Source organism: Rutidosis leptorrhynchoides, chromosome 2 (genome assembly GCF_046630445.1).
Source record: "Rutidosis leptorrhynchoides isolate AG116_Rl617_1_P2 chromosome 2, CSIRO_AGI_Rlap_v1, whole genome shotgun sequence".
NCBI lineage: Eukaryota > Viridiplantae > Streptophyta > Magnoliopsida > Asterales > Asteraceae > Rutidosis > Rutidosis leptorrhynchoides.
Genome location: NC_092334.1, coordinates 188,620,742 through 188,633,168, shown reverse-complemented (window position 1 = coordinate 188,633,168; position 12,427 = coordinate 188,620,742).

Sequence of the window (12,427 nt, the reverse complement as noted above, 5' to 3'; positions counted from 1 at the left end):
CGAATTGTAACAAGGTTTTAATACTTTGTTTAATGAATACACCAGGTTATCGACTGCGTGTAAACCAAGGTTTTACTACTTTGTTAACAATTACACCAATTACCCTTGAATGTAATTTCACCCCTGTTTTAATTATTCTAGTGGCTATTAATCCATTCCCGTGTCCGGTTAAATGAACGATTATTCGTACATATAAATACCCCGCCCATCGTGTCCGATCGAGTGTATATGGTAATTTATAGGGACGCCCAATTGTAAATCTTTATATTAACATTAACAAACTTTCATTTAGTTAAACAAATATAAAGCCCATTAATAGCCCATAGTCTAGTTTCCACAAGTGTCGTTCTTTTGTCCAAACCCCAATTATGGTACAAAGCCCAATTACCCAATTTTAGTAATTAGCCCAACATCATGATTACCTCGTTTTAAATAAGCATAATAATAACTTAGCTACGAGACATTAATATAAAAAGGTTGAACATAACTTACAATGATTAAAAATAGCGTAGCGTTACACGGACAGAATTTCGACTTACACCCTTACAACATTCGCTAACATACCCTTATTATTAGAATTATAATTAAAATTAAAATATAAATTATAAATATAAATATATTTACGTTGAAGAGGAAGAGAAAAAGGATGATCATAACTCGGCACAAAACTGGCTTTATATAGGACCTGACCAGCAATCTCACACCATGCGACTCGCATGGTTTTGTGCCTCTGGCCATGCGAGTCGCATGGCCACCCTGGATTCAGCCAACTGCTTTTGTTTTCTTCTTTGTCGACGTAATATAATAATAATAATATATATAATATATAATTATATATAATTATATATATATTATATTATATTCTTGTGCATAGTAGACTAGATATTTTTGGTCCGTTGCGTCGGGCGTTTCTTCTTGGCTCAGGTCCCGGTTCCGGATTTTCGGACGTCCTCGCGTATTATTTTAAATCGCGTACTTTGTGTTCCGCAACTTGTACTCTTGTCATTTTGAGACGTTCCTCATCAATATTTTGAACCTTTTTAGTTGTATCTTGTACTTTTTAGCTCTTTGGACCTTTTTGTCTTCAATTTGTCGAATCTGTCTTTTGTCTTCACCTTTTATTATTTAAACGAATATCACTTGTAAATAGAACAATTGCAACTAAAAGCTTGTCTTTCTTGAGGAATAATGCTATGAAATATATGTTCGTTTTTAGCATTATCAAATATTCCCACACTTGAGCGTTGCTTGTCCTCAAGCAATATTGTCTTGAAATACTAGAATCACTTCTTTATTCTTCACACTTTGTACATCAGTGATTTCTATACGGCGGTATAAACAATGGTAGTAACGATATGGTTTACAGTCCCACATGACTATAAAAATTTAGATCCATTAAGGAAATTGGATTTTTATGAAAACATTTGATCTTTTGAAAATTAAATCTAGTTTTTACCCTAGATAAGTTTTCCGGAATAACCCTTTACCGATGTTTGCAAAATATTTTTGTGGGTTTGGTGGGTTTCAGATTTGAAAATTTTAGCTCAAAACTTGCGGTTTTGTGTCACCCACTTGCTAACCTTGTATTTGGAAAGCAACACGTCCAGTTTACTTGTTCCGTATATTACCTTTCAGTAAACTACCGTCCGGTTGTAAAGGAAAGCGTTGAACAAGCAACTGTTAAGGCAATGTCCCGTGACATGCTTTTGATTATGGTCTATAACGTGTCGGACGCAATTACTATCCTTGGTAGGAGCAATAGTAAAGCTCACCCTTATAATTTTTCGGTCTGGCACAAGGTCCTGTCTTTGACCATGCTATGCAACCACCGTTCTTACGGTTGACACCCGATTTAGTTCAGGTGACCTAATGAATTCCAGGTGAATTTCTAGGATTTTACGTTCAATGTAATGAACGCATTGAAAATAGGGTTTTCAGAAAACAAATCGGTTTATAATTTTGATCAAAATATTTTCTCGTTTAAGCTCGAGTTTAGATATCATTGAATTCCATGAGTTTGAATTCTCAATCTTTAAGGTCAATCTCTAGGATTGAGTAATATCAGTTTTAAAAGCTGATTTTTAATCTTTAAGGAGATTATCCTTTCTGGGGATCTGATTCATTAGTCTTATCCAGCTAATTTGCACGGTGCCTCCCCATTGTACGAGATAAATCCTTCTCATGGTTAGGATAAATCTGACCACTTGGCGACCCTGTTTAATGCTGAGGTCCGTGGATTTCCTGCTGATTTTAGTGATGACTTTTCTAGATTTTTCGTCAACCTACAGCTGGTCTGAACGACAACTTCATGACCTAAATCAAGAAGCGCGTGTCTTTTTCGGAAGACTTTACTTCCTTTTAATGATGGAATTGATTCATCGTGTAGATCCATCTCTTCTTTTCTTTCATCGGGTAAAACAGTTTAGTTTAGTCCAAAGCAAAAGTATTTTCAGTTATTTGTTACAGATATATGTGACATATGTTTAAAATAACTTGGTAAATTTTCCCACACTTGGCTTTTTATTTTTCTTTTTATCGTCCTCTATTCCATTTTAAATGAATTTTAACATTTTAGTTTGTTTCTCAATTTATGTCTTTTCCGAGGTAACAATAATTTCGGTGTTAAAACCTAGTTTTATCGTTCATAAATATGTATAAACATGATTTGAATTCATTTAATTGCAAATTTTGAAAAATTTTACTAGAATTGGGTAGTCAGTATATAAGACTAGGGCTGTTCTTTTTTTATCAGAGAGCACTAGATTCTAATACAACTACTGCTTTACTAGTATTTTTAATGGTAACCAAGTGTTTAATATAAAAATTTTAAAATCCGAAAGAATTTAATCCCTTCCCACACTTAAGATCTTGCAATGCCCTCATTTGCAAGAAATCAGTAACAATTTAAATTATTTAGGGTGATTTGTGTGAAAATGATTAAATTTTTACCAAAGTTTCCAAATATATTGGCGTTTGTTTGCTGAATGATAAATGGTGCACGTCATTTGTTCATTCCGTCTTGTTGTTATTTCACATATATTTTGCATCATTGTCGTCAAAATTACTTGCTTTTGCTGAACTTAATGCCAGTCTTTGAAAACGCGTTGTTTTACCCTGTTTTGTGCATAAAAGAGAATACATACAATACAAATATAATCATACATGCAATTTGAAATGGAACTTTCGCATCCCACTTTCAAACTATAAGAAAAATATTAGTACACAATAATAATAAGAATATCAAACATTACATAAATGTAATAAAATGTTAAGTGTTTAAAATAATAAAAATAAAAATTACCAACTTATCTCTACTGATCAGGAGGTGGGTTAGGAGGAAAATTAGGATATGGATCCCAATTCATGTTCGCGTCCGGGTTCCATGGCTGATTATAGGTGAACTGGTAAGCTGCGTCATAATCATATGAATCATAGGGTGGTCTCATCTCTGGCTGATGTGCGGGATAGTATGCGGGTCGGGTCGGATAATACATCTCGCCAGGCTGCAACTGGCTTATAATTTGGCGCTGATGATAATCCCATCGGCCATGCTCTCGTTGCCGGGAATGCTCGTAGTCATTCCGGCGTTGCCATGCCTCATACTGCATATGCCTATCATAGTTCGTCATGTATTCATTCTCCATACGAACGCCTAAATCAAGAGCAGTCTCCCGAACAACTCCTATAATGTTGTTCGCCTCCTCCATCTCGTCATCCGAACCTCTCTCTACCTGTCGCTGAGGTCCCTCGTATCGATATACCCGACCACGTCTCATCAATAATACCCTTGCACCGTGATAAAGGTTTGAACTTATAGTTTCACCTCCGTCCTCTATTTCGTTCATTGGACCCCCTTGGTGCTTATCTACACCTAAATACTCTCCAATGAGAGTAATGAAAATACCACCACCTATAATACTCCCCGATTTCATCCCCGAAACTACATTAGCGAGATAATAACCAACACAATAGGGAATGTTAACGAAACTCCTCGGGTCTCTAATACACTTGAGGTAGAACAAATCGTTTACGGTCAATTTCTCCTTATTCCTACCCCTTTGTGTAATTGTGTTTGCTAAGAATCTATGAATCACCCGGAGTTCAGCTCTGTCTATATCTAAGTATGTATGATTTCCACTGGCGTGAAATTCATTAAAGTGGGACATACGCCTCCAGACAGCGTTAACATCAAATTCCCTATCTACCCTTTCTCCTTGGGCAATCAGGCTATTACAGTCGGGGCTCAAAAGTTCAGCAGGGGTGTAAATCTGTAAGGCCCTGGCTAAATCTATCATGGACATTCTGTACATGCGTCCACCTAACAGAAATCTAATAAAGCTTCTATCATCTATCCTCCTAACATTACTGTTTAACTTAATAGTACTAAGTAATTCTATACACCATTCCCTATATATGGTTCTACGAATGGAAAATAGGCGCATCCAATCGTTAAACTGAGAATTACCATACCTTTGCACCAATAATTCCCGAATCGGTTCGGCAAGGTCAACTGTTTCCAAAGGTACCCAGTCAATTGCCCTTGGCATTTCAACAACCTTAAAGTAGAGAATGTGCATGTTCTTTTGATAATCTGGATACTCTATCCAACATCGATCAAATCTTAGATTTGGGTGTAACTGATCTTCATTAATGTCTAAGCTCAGAATCCTTTGATGTGGAGCGAATTGACGAAACTGATTCATGAATAACTGATCTTGATCGTGATATGGAATATGTTGCTCCTCCTGTTCTTCTTCTTCTTGTTGCATATGCTGTTCTTGTTCATGAAACATTTCCGGTTCGGGCTCTGGTTGCCTGGATGATGATGCTCCTGAACCTCCAGTATCGGCTTTCTGCAAAACACATTAAACACAAAATTTGTGCATCCAAATATGCATTAGTGTTAGCAAAATAATAACTTGAAACAATTATGATGACATGTTCAATTCATAACACATTTTATACACATTTTCTTAACAATAACAATTCTACACTTTTACATACGAAAATGTGTACAATGTTTTATCACATTTAAACTCTTAAACATGTTAACAATAATTATTATAACAATTAAACACTTGTTACATGGCATTCAAATCAAACTAGTTCTCATTTTCATATTTTTGTCAAGTCTACACTTTGTCAAATAAGCATATACGAAAAATGTACATCAAGTTCATAAGCATTTATCTCAAATAACATGCCAAAATAATCACTTCTAGCAATGAGACAAGTTTCAAATGGCCTTTATATCAAATTATCCAAGTTCATGAATTTTTAGACTTAAAAAGTCTACTTTAATTCTCAAAAACATGTTTAGGCTCAAAGTTTGGATCAATTAACTACCTAAACATGTTACACTACTTAATTTAGCAACAATTCATGACAAAAATCGGCCATAACCTGTTTATATCAAAAAGCCCCAAATTGCTCAAGAACACAAACCCTAGATTCTTAAAAATTTGAAGTTTTTAGCTTCAAATCATGTTAAATAGCTTCTATCTAGGATATACATGCATAATATAACAACAATTTAGCTCTAATTACACCTAAATTTAACAAAATCAAAATATAAATTTTCTAGCTCAAGAACACAAAAATTCGAATTTAAAGAGATTAGGGGTGAAATCTTTACCTTTCTCCTGAAGGGGTTGAGACTACTGAATCTAGGCATGATTATTGTGAAGTTTTGCAAGAAATTTGGTAAAAAATGGCGGATTTTTGAGAGGATTTTGGAGAGTTTTCGTGTATATGTGTGTGTTTGTGAAAGAAAGAGCAGCTCGCTGAGCTTTTGATCCTGTCCAGTTTTTAACAGCCATGCGAGTCGCATGGCTTAAGCCTTTCCCCCATGCGACTCGCATGGGGGTCAATTCCAGGTTTTTTTTTTTTTTTTTTTTTTTTTTTTTTTTTTTTTATTAAAACCTTAAACTTTTAAAACATAAATTAAATAAAATTTTAAAAATTTGTTTCTTTTTAAGACGAGGTCGTTTCGGGACGATGCCCTAGTCCGTCCCTCGACAAAATTTTAAAATTGTCATTTTCAAGCGATTATTTTAAAAGCTTAGATTTTTGGATTTTTTTAATTTTTTTTTTTTTGGCATACTTTAAATCAATAAGATTAAAAATAATGATAATAAAAGTTCTCGTCCCTCCCTCGGGTAAAGCAATTTCGGTTCAAAGACCTAGTCTTCAACTTACGACGAATTTTAAAAATCATATTCTTAACTTAATGAGATAAAGTAAATTTTTGTTTTTAAATTCACACAACTTAAATATAAAATTAAAAATTAATATTAAAAATTCACACCAAACTTAAAATTTGAAATGCATAAAATTAAAATTTCATATTTTAAAAATTAAAAATTCAAACCAAACTTAATTTAAAAATTCATATTATAAATTCACACCAAACTTATATTAATTTTTCAAATATTTACAATTTTAAAAATATTGTTTTTACAAAGTTTACAATATTAATTTAAGATTTAAATATTAATTTTAAAAACATGGTAAAAATAAATTTAAAAATCTTTTTGTATTTTTATCCCACTTTAATCAATCAAATATTATCAAAAATATGCGCCCCTCTTTTCGGTAAAGTAATTTCGGTTCCAAGACCTAATTTAACTCATGACGAATTTTTGAAATATTTTGGGTTGATTGATTAAAGATATTTATACCTTAAGAATAAACGTTAAATTTCGCAGTGATGTAATAAATTTTTGAACGATATCAATAATTTCGGTCGCCAAACCTAATTTTATTTAATACCAATTTAATACTTTTTAGCGAACAAATTAGCGTTTATTATCAAAAGGTTAAAAATAAAAATAAAAATAAAAACTGTACAGACATACCTGTGAAATAGATTTCTTAGTTATATGATCTATTATATTCATAAGATAGTCGGTTTAATTGGTCTTCCATGGCTGCATAGGCGTAACCTCGAGCATTCATTGTCTTTTCTTCTAAACATATGAACGGTCCGTCTCTGCATAAAGTAACAAATTCGGTATTTGAATAGGTTTGATTATTTGAACATTTACCTCCATGTGACCATTTTCCGCATTTGTGACATCTTTCTAGGTGTCGTGCTCTTCCTTTCGCTGCGGATTTTGATTTTCCTTTACCAAATTGTAACTTATTATCTTCGCATCTGGATCCTTTTCTGACTCCGTCCATTCTTTCTCTGATTACTGATACTATTTCACTCGGGAGTATGTCATTATTACGTTTAGTGATCAAAGCGTGTAGCATTAGACCATGGTTTAGTTCACAGGCAGTCTTCATTTTGTAAAAACCTAAAAAAAATAAAAATTCAGAATGGGGGGAGAAGACTAGTTCTTTAGGGTCTGCTAGGGAAAGACCATACGTGTTCCATTTTCGAGTACTACACGAAAACAGACAATCTAACTCTAACAGAAATACATATCATCTTTTAAAGACTTGATTCTCCCCACACTTAGTTAGCTGTGGTGTCGAAATTGTGATTAACTTCGTTGTCGACTTCCATCGGACCATGTATGTAATGTTTAACTCTGTGACCATTAACTTTAAATTCAATCCCATTTGAATTTATTAATTCTATCGTTCCGTATGGGAAAACTCTTTTGACTATGAATGGTCCAGACCATCTTGATTTCAATTTTCCAGGAAATAGCTTGAATCGTGAATTGAAAAGAAGAACTCTGTCTCCTTCTTTAAATTCTTTTGAACTTCTGATTCTTTTATCATGCCATTTCTTCGTTCTTTCTTTATAGATTAACGAATTTTCGTATGCTTCATGTCTTAATTCTTCTAATTCGTTTAGTTGACTTAATCGTAGACGTCCGGCTTCATGTAAATCAAGATTACATGTCTTCAAAGCCCAAAATGCTTTGTGTTCAATTTCTACTGGAAGATGACATGCTTTTCCATAAACAAGTCTAAAAGGTGTGGTTCCAATTGGAGTTTTGTAGGCTGTTCTAAAAGCCCAGAGTGCATCCTCCAATTTAATGGACCATTCCTTTGGATTTGATCCTACGGTTTTCTCTAGAATACGTTTTAAAGCTCGGTTGGTATTTTCAACTTGTCCACTTGTTTGTGGATGATATGCGGTGGAGATTTTATGAGTTACTCCATATCTTTTAAGAACTTTCTCAAGTTGATTATTACAGAAATGAGTACCCCGATCACTTATTAAAGCTTTCGGTGTTCCAAACCTTGCAAAAAGACGTTTTAAAAAGTTGACTACAACTCGTGCATCGTTAGTTGGGAGAGCTTGTGCTTCCGCCCATTTAGATACATAATCAATGGCTACGAGTATATATAGATTATTATGAGATTTTGGAAATGGACCCATAAAGTCAATACCCCAAATGTCAAATACTTCACATACTTGGATGACATTTTGTGGCATTTCGTCACGTTGACTTATTTTTCCGGCCCTTTGACATGCATCACAGGATTTGCAAAGAAGGTGTGCGTCTTTGTAAATTGTAGGCCAATAGAATCCAGCTTCATAAACTTTTCTTGCTGTTAGTTGAGGCCCATAATGCCCTCCTGTTGGTCCTGTGTGACAATGGTTTAAAATTTTACTAGCTTCATCTCCAAATACACATCGGCGTATTATTCCATCGGGACAACTTTTAAACAGATGTGGATCTTCCCAGAAATAGTGTTTTATATCACTGAAGAATTTCTTTCGTCTTTGGTACGATAATCCTTTTTCAAGGAATCCACAAACTAAGTAGTTTGCATAGTCTGCAAACCATGGGATTTCTTTATAATCTATCTTCAATAGATATTCATCAGGAAAGTTGTCTTGTATGGCCGATTCATTCAGAACTTCTAATTCGGGATTTTCAAGACGAGAAAGATGATCGGCGGCGAGATTTTCTGCTCCTTTTTTATCTCGGATTTCAATATCAAACTCTTGTAAGAGTAAGATCCAACGGATTAATCTTGGTTTAGCATCTTGTTTTGAAAATAGGTATCTAAGAGCAGAATGGTCGGTATAGACCACCGTTTTTGCTAGAACGAGATATGATCGGAATTTGTCAAAAGCAAAGACAATAGCAAGGAGTTCTTTTTCAGTAGTTGTATAGTTCGTTTATGCTCCTTGTAACGTCTTACTAGCAGAATATATAGGTTGAAATCGTTTTTCAATCCTTTGTCCTAAAACGGCTCCCATTGCAAAATCACTTGCATCGCACATTAGTTCAAATGGTAGATTCCAATTTGGTGTTATCATGATCGGTGCATTAGTGAGTTTTTCTTTAAGAATATTAAAAGATTTGATACATTCATCTGAAAAGATGAATGGCGCATCCTTTTCTAGGAGTTTATTCATAGGAGTGGCAATTTTAGAAAAATCTTTTATGAAACGTCGGTAAAAACCGGCATGCCCTAGAAAACTCCTAACTCCTCTAACATTGGTGGGATGTGGAAGTTTAGCAATTACATCTACTTTTGCTCTATCCACTTCAATTCCTTCTTTTGAAATTTTATGTCCAAGAACGATGCCTTCTTTAACCATGAAATGGCATTTCTCCCAATTAAGTACTAGATTTGATTTTTCGCATCTAATTAGCATTCGTTCCAGATTTACTAGACATGATTTAAATGTATCACCGAAGACTGAAAAGTCATCCATGAATACTTCCATGCATTCTTCTATCATGTCATGAAAAATCGCCATCATGCACCTTTGAAAGGTTGCAGGGGCGTTACAAAGTCCAAATGGCATGCGTTTGTAAGCAAAAGTACCATAAGGGCACGTGAATGTGGTTTTCTCTTGGTCCTCGGGTGCTATTGGAATTTGAAAATATCCGGAAAATCCATCTAGAAAACAATAGTAACTATTTCCGGCTAATCTTTCCAACATTTGATCTATGAAAGGTAAGGGAAAGTGATCTTTTCTGGTGGCGTCATTTAATTTTCTATAATCAATACACACACGCCATCCTGTTACAGTCCTAGTAGGAATAAGCTCATTTTTCTCATTTGTAATGACAGTCATACCACCCTTCTTAGGTACGCATTGAACTGGGCTTACCCATGGACTATCAGAAATTGGATATATCAAACCTGCATCTAGCAGCTTAATAATCTCTTTCTTAACTACATCTTGCATATTAGGATTTAGTCTTCGTTGGCGTTGCACATACGTTTTATGACCTTCTTCCATAAGGATTTTATGTGTGCAATACGAAGGACTTATTCCTTTAATATCATGAATCTTCCATGCAATGGCTGGTTTATGAGCTTTCAACACAGAAATGAGTTGTGATTTCTCATTTTCAGTAAGAGAAGACGATATTATTACAGGTAATTCAGATTCACCATGTAAATAAGCGTATTCCAAATGGTTTGGAAGTGGCTTTAACTCTAATTTCGGAGGTTCTTCTATCGATGATTTATATCGATATCTATCTTCTTCTTTTAGCATTTGAATTTCTTCTGTTGTTGGTTCATATCCATTAGCTATAAGTGTAGCTAACATTTCAGCTTCATCAATTGGTTCATTTCCTTCTCCTAAAGAACATTCTCCTGTTCCTTGTAATTCTGGAAATTCTTCTAATAATTCTGCATGTGCATCTATAGTTTGAATATAATAACATGTATCATCTGCAGATTGTGGTTGTTGCATTGCTCTATCAACTGAAAAGGTAACACTCTCATCCTCTATACTTAGGGTCAGTTTCTTACCGAACACGTCTATCATTGCTTTAGCCGTGTTTAAGAATGGTCTTCCTAATATGAGAGGAACTTGAGAATCTTCTTCCATGTCCAAAACAACAAAATCTACTGGAAATACTAAAGTACCAACTTTAACTAGCATGTTCTCCATTATCCCTCTAGGATATTTTATTGATCTATCGGCTAGTTGTATGCTTATTCTTGTTGGTTTCAATTCTCCAAGGTCTAGTTTAGCGTATAGTGAATACGGCATTAGATTTATACTAGCACCTAAGTCTGCCAATGCTTCTATTGAACTAAGACTACCCAGAAAACATGGAATTGTGAAACTTCCTGGATCAGATAGTTTTTCTGGTATCTTATTCAACAGCACTGCTGAACAATTTGCATTCATAGTAACAGCCGAGAGTTCTTCCATTTTCTTTCTATTTGTGATTAGATCTTTCAAGAATTTAGCATACCTTGGCATTCCTGAAATCACATCAATGAAAGGAAGATTTACATTTATCTGTTTGAACATATCCAAGAATTTGGATTGCTCGGCTTCAAGTTTTTCTTTCTTCATTTTACTTGGATAAGGAAGAGGTGGTTGGTATGGTTTAACATAAGGTTTATTCTTAACTGTGTTATCTTCATTAACCTTTTCAACTACCGGTTCTTTTTCCTTATCTTGATCAGGTTGTGGTTCTTGTGGAGTAGGAATAGTTTCATCAGAAGTTACAGGTAATTCAGGTGGTTTAAGTGTTGTACCACTTCTTGTGGTAATAGCTTTAGCTGTTTCATTCCGGGGGTTAGCATTTGTATCGCTTGGTAGACTTCCCGGTTTTCTTTCACCTATTAACCTTGCTAGGTTACTTACTTCTTGTTCCAGATTTTGAATAGAAGCTTGTTGATTTCTAAATGCTTGAGCATTTTGTTCATTGGTTTGTTTTTGAGATGTGAAAAACTGCGTTTGAGTTTCAACTAGCTTCGTCATCATATCTTCTAAATTCGGCTTTTTATCTTCGGTTTGTTGTGGTGGTTTGTTTTGAAAATTCGGTCTTTACTGATTGTAAGTATTATTGGATACTTGTTGATTGCTAGGACCTTGTTGGTTGTTGTATGGAATATTTCGGTTATAATTCTGGTTTTGATTGTAAATCGGTCTTGGCGGTTGATAATTATTCTGATAATTATTTCCAGGCCTTTGGTTTATGTATGAAATATTCTCTCTTTGTTCCATTGTTAATTCAATACTGAGACAATCTTTTGTCAAATGTGGTCCTCCACACTGCTCACAACTAATTCGTATAGCATGAATATCTTTAGTCATCTTTTCCATTCGTCTCTCGAAAGCATCTATCTTTGCCGAAATGGAATCTAAGTCATGGCTAGAATCGGCTCTAGCTGCTTTAGATGATCTAATGATATCTTTTTCTTGGTGCCACTCATGTGAGTGGGAAGCAGTGTTATCAATAATTTTGTAAGCATCAGTTTCGGTTTTCTTCATAATAGAACCACCAGCTGCTATATCTATGTCTTTTCTTGTAGTGATGTCGCATCCTCGGTAGAATATTTGTACTATTTGACAGGTGTCTAAACCATGTTGCGGACATCCTCTTAACAACTTTCCATATCTTGTCCACGCCTCATATAGAGTTTCATTTGGCTTTTGTGTGAACGTAACAATTTCTGCTTGAAGTCTTACGGCTTTAGATGCAGGAAAGAATTGTTTAAGAAATTTATCAATTAAAACGTCCCATGTATC